This window comes from Anomaloglossus baeobatrachus, chromosome 1 (assembly GCF_048569485.1).
Source record: "Anomaloglossus baeobatrachus isolate aAnoBae1 chromosome 1, aAnoBae1.hap1, whole genome shotgun sequence".
In the NCBI taxonomy this organism is placed as follows: Eukaryota; Metazoa; Chordata; class Amphibia; order Anura; family Aromobatidae; genus Anomaloglossus; species Anomaloglossus baeobatrachus.
The window spans coordinates 599,575,392-599,591,448 of record NC_134353.1 but is presented as its reverse complement, the minus strand read 5'-3'; positions in this window follow the sequence as shown (position 1 = coordinate 599,591,448).

Sequence of the window (16,057 nt, the reverse complement as noted above, 5' to 3'; positions counted from 1 at the left end):
TACTAGCAAACACTCAGTGTACCTAGTGGCATCCTATCTGTGGCTATTGGACTTTGCTATAGTCCCACTAGTGCAAAGACATTTGCAGAGCGCATCTGCCTGCATTGCACACTCCAACTCATATAACTAAGCCATTATACTAGCAAACACTCAGTGTACCTAGTGGCATCCTATACGTGGCTATTGGACTTTGCTATAGTCCCACTAGTGCAAAGACATTTGCAGAGCGCATCTGCCTGCATTGCACACTCCAACTCATAACTAAGCCATTATACTAGCAAACACTCAGTGTACCTAGTGGCATCCTATCTGTGGCTATTGGACTTTGCTATAGTCCCACTAGTGCAAAGACATTTGCAGAGCGCATCTGCCTGCGTTGCACACTCCAACTCATATAACTAAGCCATTATACTAGCAAACACTCAGTGTACCTAGTGGCATCCTATACGTGGCCATTGGACTTTGCTATAGTCCCACTAGTGCAAAGACATTTGCAGAGCGCATCTGCCTGCATTGCACACTCCAACTCATAACTAAGCCATTATACTAGCAAACACTCAGTGTACCTAGTGGCATCCTATACGTGGCTATTGGACTTTGCTATAGTCCCACTAGTGCAAAGACATTTGCAGAGCGCATCTGCCTGCGTTGCACACTCCAACTCATATAACTAAGCCATTATACTAGCAAAAACTCAGTGTACCTAGTGGCATCCTATACGTGGCTATTGGACTTTGCTATAGTCCCACTAGTGCAAAGACATTTGCAGAGCGCATCTGCCTGCATTGCACACTCCAACTCATAACTAAGCCATTATACTAGCAAACACTCAGTGTACCTAGTGGCATCCTATACGTGGCTTTTGGACTTTGCTATAGTCCCACTAGTGCAAAGACATTTGCAGAGCGCATCTGCCTGCATTGCACACTCCAACTCATAACTAAGCCATTATACTAGCAAACACTCAGTGTACCTAGTGGCATCCTATCTGTGGCTATTGGACTTTGCTATAGTCCCACTAGTGCAAAGACATTTGCAGAGCGCATCTGCCTGCGTTGCACACTCCAACTCATTATAACTAAGCCATTATACTAGCAAACACTCAGTGTACCTAGTGGCATCCTATACGTGGCTATTGGACTTTGCTATAGTCCCACTAGTGCAAAGACATTTGCAGAGCGCATCTGCCTGCGTTGCACACTCCAACTCATATAACTAAGCCATTATACTAGCAAACACTCAGTGTACCTAGTGACATCCTATACGTGGCTATTTGACTTTGCTATAGTCCCACTAGTGCAAAGACATTTGCAGAGCGCATCTGCCTGCATTGCACACTCCAACTCATAACTAAGCCATTATACTAGCAAACACTCAGTGTACCTAGTGGCATCCTATCTGTGGCTATTGGACTTTGCTATAGTCCCACTAGTGCAAAGACATTTGCAGAGCGCATCTGCCTGCGTTGCACACTCCAACTCATATAACTAAGCCATTATACTAGCAAACACTCAGTGTACCTAGTGGCATCCTATACGTGGCTATTGGACTTTGCTATAGTCCCACTAGTGCAAAGACATTTGCAGAGCGCATCTGCCTGCATTGCACACTCCAACTCATAACTAAGCCATTATACTAGCAAACACTCAGTGTACCTAGTGGCATCCTATCTGTGGCTATTGGACTTTGCTATAGTCCCACTAGTGCAAAGACATTTGCAGAGCGCATCTGCCTGCGTTGCACACTCCAACTCATATAACTAAGCCATTATACTAGCAAACACTCAGTGTACCTAGTGGCATCCTATACGTGTTTATTGGACTTTGCTATAGTCCCACTAGTGCAAAGACATTTGCAGAGCGCATCTGCCTGCATTGCACAGTCCAACTCATAACTAAGCCATTATACTAGCAAACACTCAGTGTACCTAGTGGCATCCTATCTGTGGCTATTGGACTTTGCTATAGTCCCACTAGTGCAAAGACATTTGCAGAGCGCATCTGCCTGCGTTGCACACTCCAACTCATATAACTAAGCCATTATACTAGCAAACACTCAGTGTACCTAGTGGCATCCTATACGTGGCTATTGGACTTTGCTATAGTCCCACTAGTGCAAAGACATTTGCAGAGCGCATCTGCCTGCATTGCACACTCCAACTCATAACTAAGCCATTATACTAGCAAACACTCAGTGTACCTAGTGTCATCCTATCTGTGGCTATTGGACTTTGCTATAGTCCCACTAGTGCAAAGACATTTGCAGAGCGCATCTGCCTGCGTTGCACACTCCAACTCATATAACTAAGCCATTATACTAGCAAACACTCAGTGTACCTAGTGGCATCCTATACGTGGCTATTGGACTTTGCTATAGTCCCACTAGTGCAAAGACATTTGCAGAGCGCATCTGCCTGCGTTGCACACTCCAACTCATATAACTAAGCCATTATACTAGCAAACACTCAGTGTACCTAGTGGCATCCTATACGTGGCTATTGGACTTTGCTATAGTCCCACTAGTGCAAAGACATTTGCAGAGCGCATCTGCCTGCATTGCACACTCCAACTCATAACTAAGCCATTATACTAGCAAACACTCAGTGTACCTAGTGGCATCCTATCTGTGGCTATTGGACTTTGCTATAGTCCCACTAGTGCAAAGACATTTGCAGAGCGCATCTGCCTGCGTTGCACACTCCAACTCATATAACTAAGCCATTAGACTAGCAAACACTCAGTGTACCTAGTGGCATCCTATACGTGGCTATTGGACTTTGCTATAGTCCCACTAGTGCAAAGACATTTGCAGAGCGCATCTGCCTGCATTGCACACTCCAACTCATAACTAAGCCATTATACTAGCAAACACTCAGTGTACCTAGTGGCATCCTATCTGTGGCTATTGGACTTTGCTATAGTCCCACTAGTGCAAAGACATTTGCAGAGCGCATCTGCCTGCGTTGCACACTCCAACTCATATAACTAAGCCATTATACTAGCAAACACTCAGTGTACCTAGTGGCATCCTATACGTGGCTATTGGACTTTGCTATAGTCCCACTAGTGCAAAGACATTTGCAGAGCGCATCTGCCTGCATTGCACACTCCAACTCATAACTAAGCCATTATACTAGCAAACACTCAGTGTACCTAGTGGCATCCTATCTGTGGCTATTGGACTTTGCTATAGTCCCACTAGTGCAAAGACATTTGCAGAGCGCATCTGCCTGCGTTGCACACTCCAACTCATATAACTAAGCCATTATACTAGCAAACACTCAGTGTACCTAGTGGCATCCTATACGTGGCTATTGGACTTTGCTATAGTCCCACTAGTGCAAAGACATTTGCAGAGCGCATCTGCCTGCGTTGCACACTCCAACTCATATAACTAAGCCATTATACTAGCAAACACTCAGTGTACCTAGTGGCATCCTATACGTGGCTATTGGACTTTGCTATAGTCCCACTAGTGCAAAGACATTTGCAGAGCGCATCTGCCTGCATTGCACACTCCAACTCATAACTAAGCCATTATACTAGCAAACACTCAGTGTACCTAGTGGCATCCTATCTGTGGCTATTGGACTTTGCTATAGTCCCACTAGTGCAAAGACATTTGCAGAGCGCATCTGCCTGCGTTGCACACTCCAACTCATATAACTAAGCCATTATACTAGCAAACACTCAGTGTACCTAGTGGCATCCTATACGTGGCTATTGGACTTTGCTATAGTCCCACTAGTGCAAAGACATTTGCAGAGCGCATCTGCCTGCGTTGCACACTCCAACTCATAACTAAGCCATTATACTAGCAAACACTCAGTGTACCTAGTGGCATCCTATACGTGGCTATTGGACTTTGCTATAGTCCCACTAGTGCAAAGACATTTGCAGAGCGCATCTGCCTGCGTTGCACACTCCAACTCATATAACTAAGCCATTATACTAGCAAACACTCAGTGTACCTAGTGGCATCCTATACGTGGCTATTGGACTTTGCTATAGTCCCACTAGTGCAAAGACATTTGCAGAGCGCATCTGCCTGCATTGCACATGTGAAGCCCCACAGGTGTTGTGTCGGTGCATTACCTTCAGGGACTCCACTCGGCTGGATCCTGTCACAGGTAGGAGATCTTCTTCTTGTCGTGACGCCACTCTCAGTATTGCGGCCAGTAGGGACCGCCACTGCAGGTTGAGGGACGCCTGGGGCTGATGGTGAGTGCAGTTAGTTGGAATAGCCTCCTGAGAGTGAGGCAAGCCCCAGGGCCCTGTGTAGGTGCGTAGAACCACAAGGCGCAGAATAACTCCACACAGGCAGAATGTCTTTCAGGGTTTTTACTCACTTCAGGTGGCAGGGTGAGTAACCCGGGCGTAGCTTGGATGAACCAGGCGGGAACCAGGTATCCTTCAGGCTGACTTCTGATGGTGACTAGTGATGAGCGAGCATGCTTGTCACTACTCGGTACTCGCACGAGTATCACTGTACTCGGGCTGCTCGGCGGGGACCGAGTAATCTCGCGATACTCGTGCTTTACTCGTGGTCTTCATTTCTGCATGTTGGCGCTCTTTTGAGAGCCAGCCCTCATGCAGGGATTGGCTGGCAGACCACTGCAATGCCACAGCCCTGTTAGTTGTGGAATTGCAGTGATTGGCCGGCCTGCACAGCGTCACCGAGCCTTTATATAGGCCGGCGCGCTGTGCTCTGCTCACAGCTATTCTGACAGTGAGTGTAGGGAGAGTGTCGCTGATTCAGGGAAAGCTTTGCGGCCCTTTATAGCTTTTTCAGTTGCAGGGCTGCAAACAGTGTGACCAAAAGTCCTTCTCAGGACTATTCTAGTTGTATACAGGCAGGCAGGGTATAGCCAGGTCGGCGTACAGTAGCAGAGTCCTTCTCAGGACTATTGTTGCTATATACAGGCAGGGTATAGCCAGGTCTGAATACAGGCTAGTGACCAAAAGAGTCCTTGTCAGGACTATTGTAGCAGTATACAGGCAGGCAGGCAGGCAGGGTAGTGGTGACCGTATACCAGCCTTCATATCTGGGGCTGGTGTACACAGTGTAAAACAGTCCAGATAGTGTCTGACTTGTCTGTACTGTAATTGTCGCTCCCCAAAAAAACCTGTGTTAGGTTATTATTGCGTCCGTGCTTGGTTTTTAAAACCGCACGTGTGTGCCTGTTGGTGGCAGCGTACAGGTGCACTGGTGTGCGTTTACCAAACTATTATATAACGCACAAGTGTAGTGTATAATACACGTCAGTCAGCAGTGGCTGATAGTGTCAGAGTTCTTAATTTTTGCTCCTAAAACCTGTGTTAGGTTATTATTGCGTCCGTGCTTGGTTTTTAAAACCGCACGTGTGTGCCTGTTGGTGGCAGCGTACAGGTGCACTGGTGTGCGTTTACCAAACTATTATATAACGCACAAGTGTAGTGTATAATACACGTCAGTCAGCAGTGGCTGATAGTGTCAGAGTTCTTAATTTTTGCTCCTAAAACCTGTGTTAGGTTATTATTGCGTCCGTGCTTGGTTTTTAAAACCGCACGTGTGTGCCTGTTGGTGGCAGCGTACAGGTGCACTGGTGTGCGTTTACCAAACTATTATATAACGCACAAGTGTAGTGTATAATACACGTCAGTCAGCAGTGGCTGATAGTGTCAGAGTTCTTAATTTTTGCTCCTAAAACCTGTGTTAGGTTATTATTGCGTCCGTGCTTGGTTTTTAAAACCGCACGTGTGTGCCTGTTGGTGGCAGCGTACAGGTGCACTGGTGTGCGTTTACCAAACTATTATATAACGCACAAGTGTAGTGTATAATACACGTCAGTCAGCAGTGGCTGATAGTGTCAGAGTTCTTAATTTTTGCTCCTAAAACCTGTGTTAGGTTATTATTGCGTCCGTGCTTGGTTTCTAAAACCGCACGTGTGTGCCTGTTGGTGGCAGCGTACAGGTGCACTGGTGTGCGTTTACCAAACTATTATATAACGCACAAGTGTAGTGTATAATACACGTCAGTCAGCAGTGGCTGATAGTGTCAGAGTTCTTAATTTTTGCTCCTAAAACCTGTGTTAGGTTATTATTGCGTCCGTGCTTGGTTTTTAAAACCGCACGTGTGTGCCTGTTGGTGGCAGCGTACAGGTGCACTGGTGTGCGTTTACCAAACTATTATATAACGCACAAGTGTAGTGTATAATACACGTCAGTCAGCAGTGGCTGATAGTGTCAGAGTTCTTAATTTTTGCTCCTAAAACCTGTGTTAGGTTATTATTGCGTCCGTGCTTGGTTTTTAAAACCGCACGTGTGTGCCTGTTGGTGGCAGCGTACAGGTGCACTGGTGTGCGTTTACCAAACTATTATATAACGCACAAGTGTAGTGTATAATACACGTCAGTCAGCAGTGGCTGATAGTGTCAGAGTTCTTAATTTTTGCTCCTAAAACCTGTGTTAGGTTATTATTGCGTCCGTGCTTGGTTTTTAAAACCGCACGTGTGTGCCTGTTGGTGGCAGCGTACAGGTGCACTGGTGTGCGTTTACCAAACTATTATATAACGCACAAGTGTAGTGTATAATACACGTCAGTCAGCAGTGGCTGATAGTGTCAGAGTTCTTAATTTTTGCTCCTAAAACCTGTGTTAGGTTATTATTGCGTCCGTGCTTGGTTTTTAAAACCGCACGTGTGTGCCTGTTGGTGGCAGCGTACAGGTGCACTGGTGTGCGTTTACCAAACTATTATATAACGCACAAGTGTAGTGTATAATACACGTCAGTCAGCAGTGGCTGATAGTGTCAGAGTTCTTAATTTTTGCTCCTAAAACCTGTGTTAGGTTATTATTGCGTCCGTGCTTGGTTTTTAAAACCGCACGTGTGTGCCTGTTGGTGGCAGCGTACAGGTGCACTGGTGTGCGTTTACCAAACTATTATATAACGCACAAGTGTAGTGTATAATACACGTCAGTCAGCAGTGGCTGATAGTGTCAGAGTTCTTAATTTTTGCTCCTAAAACCTGTGTTAGGTTATTATTGCGTCCGTGCTTGGTTTTTAAAACCGCACGTGTGTGCCTGTTGGTGGCAGCGTACAGGTGCACTGGTGTGCGTTTACCAAACTATTATATAACGCACAAGTGTAGTGTATAATACACGTCAGTCAGCAGTGGCTGATAGTGTCAGAGTTCTTAATTTTTGCTCCTAAAACCTGTGTTAGGTTATTATTGCGTCCGTGCTTGCATTTAAAAACCGCACGTGTGTGCCTGTCGGTGGCAGCGTACAGGTGCACTTGTGTGCAATTTCCAGAAACTTTGATATAACGCACAAGTAGTGAATATACACGTCAGCAGTGCACAGCATTGCAAAATGCGCAAGGGCATTGGCAAGGAACAAGGAAGTGGACGTGATGGTGGTGCAGGCAGAGGCCGAGGTCGTGGGCAAGCTCTAATTTCGCCACAACAAAGGGCCACATCTAGTCGCTCGCACGTCCTGTCCCAAATTCTTGGGGACCGCAGCAGTACACCGCTCTTGAACCAAGACCAGTGTCAACAGGTTGTTAGTTGGATAGCGGATAATGCTTCCAGTCAGATTGGCACCACCACAAACACTCTGTCTTCCACACGGTCAAGTGTCAGTAGCCGTGATACTGCACCGCACATTTCTGAACCTGATCCTCCTTCCTACCACCAGGCTGAGTACACGTCCTCCTCGGACATTAATGATCCCACACTTGGACACTCGGAAGAGCTGTTCACGTTTCCATTCACACATTCTGGCCTCTCGCCAGCTCATATTGAAGTGGGTCATGAGGAGATCGTCTGTACAGATGGCCAAATATTTGAGCAGCCACGTTCTCACGAAGTTGGCAACGTGTCTCAACAAGTGGTGGACGATGATGAGACACAATTGTCAGCAAGTCAGGAGGAGGAGCAGGGTGCGGAAGAGGAAGACGACGTGGTGGATGATCCAGTAACTGACCCAACCTGGCAGGAGGATATGCAGAGCGAGGACAGCAGTGCACAGGGGGAGGGAGGCGTAGCATCACAACAGGCAGTAAGAAGCAGGGTGGTGGCCCCAGGCAGAAGTCAGGCAACCGTTCCCCGGAACAACACGACGACACAAGGTGCCTGTACAAATGTTAGGTCTTCACGAGTCTGGCAGTTTTTTAAGTTGGATCCAGATGATTCAAAAAAGGCCATTTGCAACACCTGCCGTGCCAGCATCAGCAGGGGTACCAAAACTAGCAGCCTGACCACCACCAGCATGATCAGGCACATGTCAGCCAAGCACCCGACTTTGTGGGAAGTACAACAGAGTCGAGGAGCAGTGCTTGCTGATGTCACTGCTACGTCTTCGCTGGTTGTGCATGCGAGCCAATCCTCTGTCCATGCTGCTTGCGAACAAGCCTCCTCCACTCCTGCACCTGCAGTTGCCTACGCAGAAAGAACACCATCATCAAGCACGTCCTTGTCCCAGCGCAGCGTTCAGTTATCCATTCAGCAAACCTTTGAACGCAGGCGCAAATACACTGCCAACACCCCACATGCCACAGTTCTAAATGCTAACATTTCGCGACTGCTTGCGCTGGAAATGTTGCCTTTTAGGCTGGTGGAGACAGAAGCATTCCGTGACCTGATGGCGGCAGCTGTCCCACGTTACTCGGTCCCCAGCCGCCACTATTTCTCCCGGTGTGCCGTCCCCGCGTTGCATAACCACGTGTCACAAAACATCACACGTGCCCTGAACAACGCTGTTTCACCCAAGGTCCACCTAACCACAGACACGTGGACAAGTGCTTGTGGGCAAGGCCGCTACATCTCGTTGACGGCACACTGGGTTAATATTGTGGAAGCTGGGACCCAGTCTGAGCGAGGGACGCAACACGTCCTTCCCACACCAAGGTTTGCAGGCCCTACCTCAGTCAGTGTTTCACCCACACTCTACAGCTCCGGAATGTCATGCTCTTCAGCCTCCTCCTCCTCCTGCGCATCCTCATCCACTGTGCCCTCCACACCAGTCACAAGCTGGAAGCACTGCAGCACTGCCTCGGCGAAGCGGCAACAGGCTGTGCTGAAGCTAATCTGCATAGGTGACAAACCCCACAATGCAGAAGAGCTGTGGACAGCTCTGAAACAGCAGGCAGATCACTGGCTCACACCTCTGAACCTAAAGCCAGGAAAGGTCGTTTGTGACAATGGCCGGAACCTGGTGGCGGCTTTGAGGCGAGGCCAGCTGACACATGTTCCATGCGTGGCCCATGTGCTCAACCTCGTGGTTCAGCGGTTTATAAAGTCATACCCAGAGCTGTCTGATCTGCTGGTAAAAGTTCGCCGCCTGTCTGCACATTTTCGAAAGTCACCTACTGCTTCAGCCGGCCTTGCCGGCTTTCAGCGCCGTTTGCATCTTCCGGCTCACAGACTGGTGTGTGATGTCCCCACGCGTTGGAATTCAACTCTGCACATGTTGGTCAGGATATGTGAGCAGAAGAGGGCAGTTGTTGAGTACCTGCATCACCTAAGCCGTCGGGAAATGGGTCAAACTCCACACATAACACCTGAGGAGTGGAGATGGATGTCAGACCTATGTACCATCCTCCAAAACTTTGAGGACTCCACCAAGATGGTGAGTGGTGATGACGCCATTATTAGCGTCACCATACCGCTACTCTGCCTTCTAAAACGGTCCCTGCTGAAAAACAAACATGATGCATTGCAGGCGGAGCGCGATGAGTTGCAGCAAGAAACAGTAGTGGGTGTGGGTGATAACACACAGCCCAGCCTCGTCTCATCACAACGTGCAGTGGAGGACTATGACGAGGAGGAGGATGAAGACATGGAGCAACTCTCCGGCCAAATTGAGGATATGACATGCACACCAGTCATATCCTCGATTCAGCGTGGCTGGCCAGAGGACAGGGTAGATGAGGAGGAGGAGGAGGAGGAGGAGGAGGAGGAGGACAGCATGTTCAGTCATCTTGTTGGTCAGGCTACTGAAGTCCTGGCTGTTAAGAGTCTGGCGCACATGGCTGACTTTATGGTAAGCTGCCTGTCTCGTGACCCTCGCGTTAAGAACATCTTGGCCGACAATCATTACTGGTTGGTAACACTGTTAGACCCACGCTACAAGGAGAACTTTTTGTCTCTTATTCCCGTGGAGGAGAGGTCAACCAAAATGCAGCAGTTTCGGAAGGCCATACTCACGGAAGTAGGCAAAGCATTCCCCTCACAAAACGCTAGCGGCATAGGTCAGGAATCAGTGGACAACCGAGGCGTACAGCCGAGAGAGGCACAAGTCCAATCCGCCAGAGGTAGGGGAACAGTCTTTAAGATGTGGGACAGTTTTCTCAGCCCCTCACGTACCACAGCCCCTGAGGTGCGGGGTAGTGCCACAAGAAATCCTAAGTTTGCCCAGATGCTGAAGGAGTACCTTGCAGATCGAACAACTGTACTCCGACATTCCTCTGTGCCTTACAATTATTGGGTATCCAAGCTGGACACGTGGCATGAATTGGCTCTCTACGCCTTGGAAGTCCTGGCCTGCCCTGCTGCTAGCGTTTTGTCAGAGCGTGTTTTTAGTGCCGCAGGTGGAATCATTACAGATAAACGCACCCGCCTGTCAACTGAAAATGCTGACAGGCTGACTCTGATAAAGATGAACAAGGGTTGGATTGGGCCAGACTTCACCACACCACCAGCAAATGAGAGCGGAGTTTAAAGTTTGCCATGTACCTCCACTCACCCATGGGTACACTTCTCGACTTTGGATAATCGCTGGACTGCTCCTCCTTCTCCTCATGCGCCATCATGATGACCGTTACAATAGTTAGGTCTTTGTTTCAGGTATACCCCCAGTGGTAAATTTTTTCGCCCATTCTTTGCAGAATGGACATTACAACGACAGGAGACCCGCTCCTTTGCAATGGGAACAATGTTTTGAGGCCCTCATGCACGTCTCTACCCAGGGACAACGTGGAGCCTCCCAATTTTTGGCTGCCCTGCCTAAGGGCTATACTGAAATACACCCACTTCCTTACAATGGGCACTTCAGGTTTACAGGCCATCATGCACGTCTCTATCCAGGGACAATGTGGAGCCTCCCAATTTTTGGCTGCCCTGGCAAAGGGCTATACTGAAATAGACCCACTTCCTTAAAATGGACACTTAATGTTTTGAGGCCATCATGCACGTCTCTACCCAGGGACAATGTGGAGCCTCCCAATTTTTGGCTGCCCTGGCAAAGGGCTATACTAAAATAGACCCACTTCCTTACAATGGGCACTTCAGGTTTACAGGCCATCATGCACGTCTCTATCCAGGGACAATGTGGAGCCTCCCAATTTTTGGCTGCCCTGGCAAAGGGCTATACTGAAATAGACCCACTTCCTTACAATGGGCACTTCAGGTTTACAGGCCATCATGCACGTCTCTATCCAGGGACAATGTGGAGCCTCCCAATTTTTGGCTGCCCTGGCAAAGGGCTATACTAAAATAGACCCACTTCCTTACAATGGGCACTTCAGGTTTACAGGCCATCATGCACGTCTCTATCCAGGGACATTGTGGAGCCTCCCAATTTTTGGCTACCCTGGCAAAGGGCTATACTGAAATAGACCCACTTCCTTACAATGGGCACTTCAGGTTTACAGGCCATCATGCACGTCTCTATCCAGGGACAATGTGGAGCCTCCCAATTTTTGGCTGCCCTGGCAAAGGGCTATACTAAAATAGACCCACTTCCTTACAATGGGCACTTCAGGTTTACAGGCCATCATGCACGTCTCTATCCAGGGACATTGTGGAGCCTCCCAATTTTTGGCTGCCCTGGCAAAGGGCTATACTGAAATAGACCCACTTCCTTACAATGGGCACTTCAGGTTTACAGGCCATCATGCACGTCTCTATCCAGGGACAATGTGGAGCCTCCCAATTTTTGGCTGCCCTGGCAAAGGGCTATACTAAAATAGACCCACTTCCTTACAATGGGCACTTCAGGTTTACAGGCCATCATGCACGTCTCTATCCAGGGACAATGTGGAGCCTCCCAATTTTTGGCTGCCCTGGCAAAGGGCTATACTAAAATAGACCCACTTCCTTACAATGGGCACTTCAGGTTTACAGGCCATCATGCACGTCTCTATCCAGGGACATTGTGGAGCCTCCCAATTTTTGGCTGCCCTGGCAAAGGGCTATACTAAAATAGACCCACTTCCTTACAATGGGCACTTCAGGTTTACAGGCCATCATGCACGTCTCTATCCAGGGACATTGGTGAACCTCACAATTTTGGACTGCCCTGGCAAAGGAAAATACTACAAAGACTCACTTCCTCAAAATGGGCACATTAGACTCAAGAGGCCTTCATGTACGTCTCTTCTCAGGGACATCGGAGTGCCACACAATGTTTTCACGTAAAATCTTTCATGTATTAATCTCAAAAAGTAACATACACCAGCTCTATCTCACTATTGGGTATGTGCCCTTAACATTTCCGCCATGAAAAATCATTTTGGGGTCATTTTGGAAGGTTTTCTGGTGAGTCCGTAAAAATGGCGTAAAACGCGGACAAAATTGTTCACAGCTGTGACTTTTGAGTGATAAATGCTTCAAGGGGTCTTCCCCATGCTGTTGCCATGTCATTTGAGCACTCTTCTGAGACTTTTGTGCCATTTTTAGGGTTTCTCCATGCTGCCGGGAGGTCATTTCACAAAAATACTCGGGTCTCCCATAGGATAACATTGGGCTCGTTGCTCGGGCCGAGTACACGAGTATCTTGGGAGGCTCGGCCCGAGCTTCGAGCACCCGAGCTTTTTAGTACTCGCTCATCACTAATGGTGACTACCAACTCGCCTTCCTTAGCCCTTGGTGGTTTGGGGTAACCCCGACTTTTAGTCCCTATGGGGGTCACCCAGGGAAGTTGCTGGTGCCTCTCTCTCCCCTTCGTTTGCCGTTTGCTTGTTGCCTGGGCCAGATCACTCCAGCTGCTTGCCTCCTGTGAACTATGGGCCCTAACTGTGGCTACGTGGCTGCGGCTTTTAGGTGTTGTGGTGTGGGCTTTGAGGGCCCCACACCGGCAGGTTTAGCAGGGAAAGGTGGATCTATCCCCGCTCCGGGATCTGCCGCCCGTTTGGGCCTGGTTCTCCCTAGCAGTCTCCTTACTTCCCACTCTGTGCTCTCTCTCTAGCTGGAGATGGGTTTCGGGTAGCACTCCTAGGTGACCGTTCTCCCCCGTCGGTAGCCACTGCGCGGACGCTGTCAGACTACAGCAGCCCAGGGGAAGGGGTCAGCTCTCCTCGGAGCTCCCTGGACTCTGCTCTGAACCGGCTCACATCTGGGACCTTCACTGCTGCTGCTCCTGTCAGAGCCTCACTTTCCTGCTCCTCACTCCTCCACACTCTGCTGTAGACTGTTTACTCCTCCTTCTCTTTTCCCTTTTGTGCCTGCCTACGCCACCTAGCAACCAGATTCTCTTACCACACCCCTTGAGAGGAGATGGAGGCTTTTGGCCCCCTCCACTATTCCAGTGAAGGTGAAGGCTTTTCCCCCTCCTGGGATCCCCAGGGGTCCTCTCATAGGTACATGTGTGAGACCTGATCACTATGCGCCTGTGTAGTCACACCTCGGTCAGCCTTCTGGATTACCTGTATTGTACTGTCCCCAGCATGGGTGCAGTACTCAGTGGTGCCTGACCAGGTCAGGGGCGCCACATTCCCCCTTAGTTATCACCAGCATGTCCTCGGGCTGCAAGACAACATTTTAAAATGCATAAAACATTAAAACATGTAAAACATTTTTCAAAGCACCAGGTACCATACATCACCACCCTCCACCCACAAGTCCGTTAACCCACCCAAAACCCTCTCACGTTGGCCGCGCCTTCAGCCACTTCTGGCAGGATGTAGAGGCGGCTTTCATGGTCTGGTGGTCTTCAGGGTATACCTGGCCTGGTGGATCCGCGCCTTCAGCCTCTTCTGGCAGGGTGTAGAGGCGGCCTCCACAGTTGGTGCTGACCAGGTACCCTCTTTGTGGTGGAGAGCCAGGCCCCATAAACAGGCATGCTCTCTGGTTGCAGGTAAGCCAAGGCCCTATATACGGACGGGCCCCCTGGTTGCAGACGAGCCAAGCCCCTAAACAGGCTGACTCTGGTGGTGGTGGTGCCCTCTGGTGTAACTATTTACACTGCGAGAGTTTGTGGCTATAGCCAGTTCATAGCCTTAAGGTTTATTTCTCACATTAGTTTATGTGGGCACATTCTTAAACTTGTAAAACGTTGCAAAACAAACTTTTCAAACTGGTAACTTGCTTTACGTTACTTGAACTTATGCAGACTCCTCTTCACCAGGGCTTGGGCCTGTAGGGCTGCGGCACCTGTTGCTTTCTCCATCCTTGTCTTTTCCTTCTTCCTCTGTGTCTGTTTCTCTTTCTTTAGGACATGGTGCTACATCTAGCGCGTACCACCCTCTTTCGCCTTGATGCATGGTAAACTGCACTGTGTCTCCCATTCTCAGGTTCCTTCCAGGATGTCCTCTGGGCAAATTAGCTCTGACGTCTCTCCTATTGACAAAAATGCCTTCTTTGATACCAGGTGCAACGATGAACCCGTATCCTGACTTCAGGCTAAAGTCTTCCACAATTCCTCTACAAAGGGGTCCTCTGACCTGTGCTTTGGCTCTTCTCAGGAACCGTTTTTCTTCTAGGTCTCTGGCCGTTATGTCATCTCTTTGCTCTGGGGATGGCGGAGCAGGTGACAACTGGTTTCGGCTACGGCGCCGCGTCTTGCGGGCTTGATTCTGCTGGGTGGCTGCTTCACTGCTGGCAGGCTCCCAGGTGAGGTTGCTGGATAAATCTTCCTCTTCATCCCAGCGAGAATATGGCAACATCTCCGGCTCTGGGCATGGATCCACTGCTGATGGCTCCTGAGTCAGCTCCTCAGCTTCCTGGCCTCCCCTCCCCCTTAGTTCTTCTGAGCACTCCTTTGGTGGCAGTGCTGGGGATGGACTTTCTTCAGCAGGCCCAGGCAGGGATCTTTTTGGCATGACTGCTGCAGGAGTCGTCTTGGGGGTATGCGGAGGGAGTATGTACTGGTCCACCAACCATTGTGGAAACTTGGCCTCCATGTCAGCCTTCAGCTGCCAGTATGCGGGGTCCTCCCCCAGCGTGGGCTTTCCAGCAGGGACCTCTTTGGACTGGGGAGCGGTGTCTGCTCTGGCCTTGCAGGCCGGGGAAAATGGTGATGCAATCTTGTCTCGGCGGGCCGCGCCTGACATGGCGGCGGCCTGGTCTTGGCGGGCCGCGCCTGGCATGGCGGCGGCCTGGATGGGCGTTTCTGGCGCAGCTTGGATCGAAGTCGCAGCTGCGATGGGGTCTTTGCAGGCTGGGCTGGGCGTCGCTGCCTCGATCGGAGCTTGGCGGGCCGCACCTGGCGGGGCTGCGGCCTGGTTCAGCACCTCACTTGCGGCGCGGACAAGCGTTGCGGCTGCGGTGGGGTCTCGGCGGGCCGGGCCTAGCATGGCGGCGGCCTGGGTCAGCGTCACACCTGCGGCGTGGATGAGGGTCGCGGTGGCAGCCGGTTCTTTGCGGGCCGGGCAGGGCATCGCTGCAGGGACCGGGTCTTGGTGGGTCGAGCAGGGCATCGCTGCGGCGGCCTGGGCTTGGCGGGCCGCACCTGGCGTGGCTGCGGCCTGGCTCAGCGTCGCCGCGCCGGGCGCCTCTTCAGGGACCGCGGGCGTGGCAACAGGGGTCGGGGCATCCGGGCCGGCAGGGGTAATACTGGACTCACCCATCGGTGGCAGCATCGGGGTCTGAGTCGTTGCCACTCGGTCTGGCGCTCGGCGCGCGGCTCTCCCTTCATAGGCCTGAACCGCGGCAGCCATCTCCAGAAGCTCCATGCGTTCTTCTCTGATCTGCTCCACGACCCGGGTCTCCAGTCGGTCGCAGAACTGGGCCAGCTCCCGATACCACCAGGCAGCGGAGCCCGGTTCTGGGTTTCTGCGGTCAGACGCCATTTCTTCTGCGCCGTCTTCTGCACGATTTCCCAGCAGTGGACTCGCCGTTGCCTCTAGTAGCAAGCTGTTCA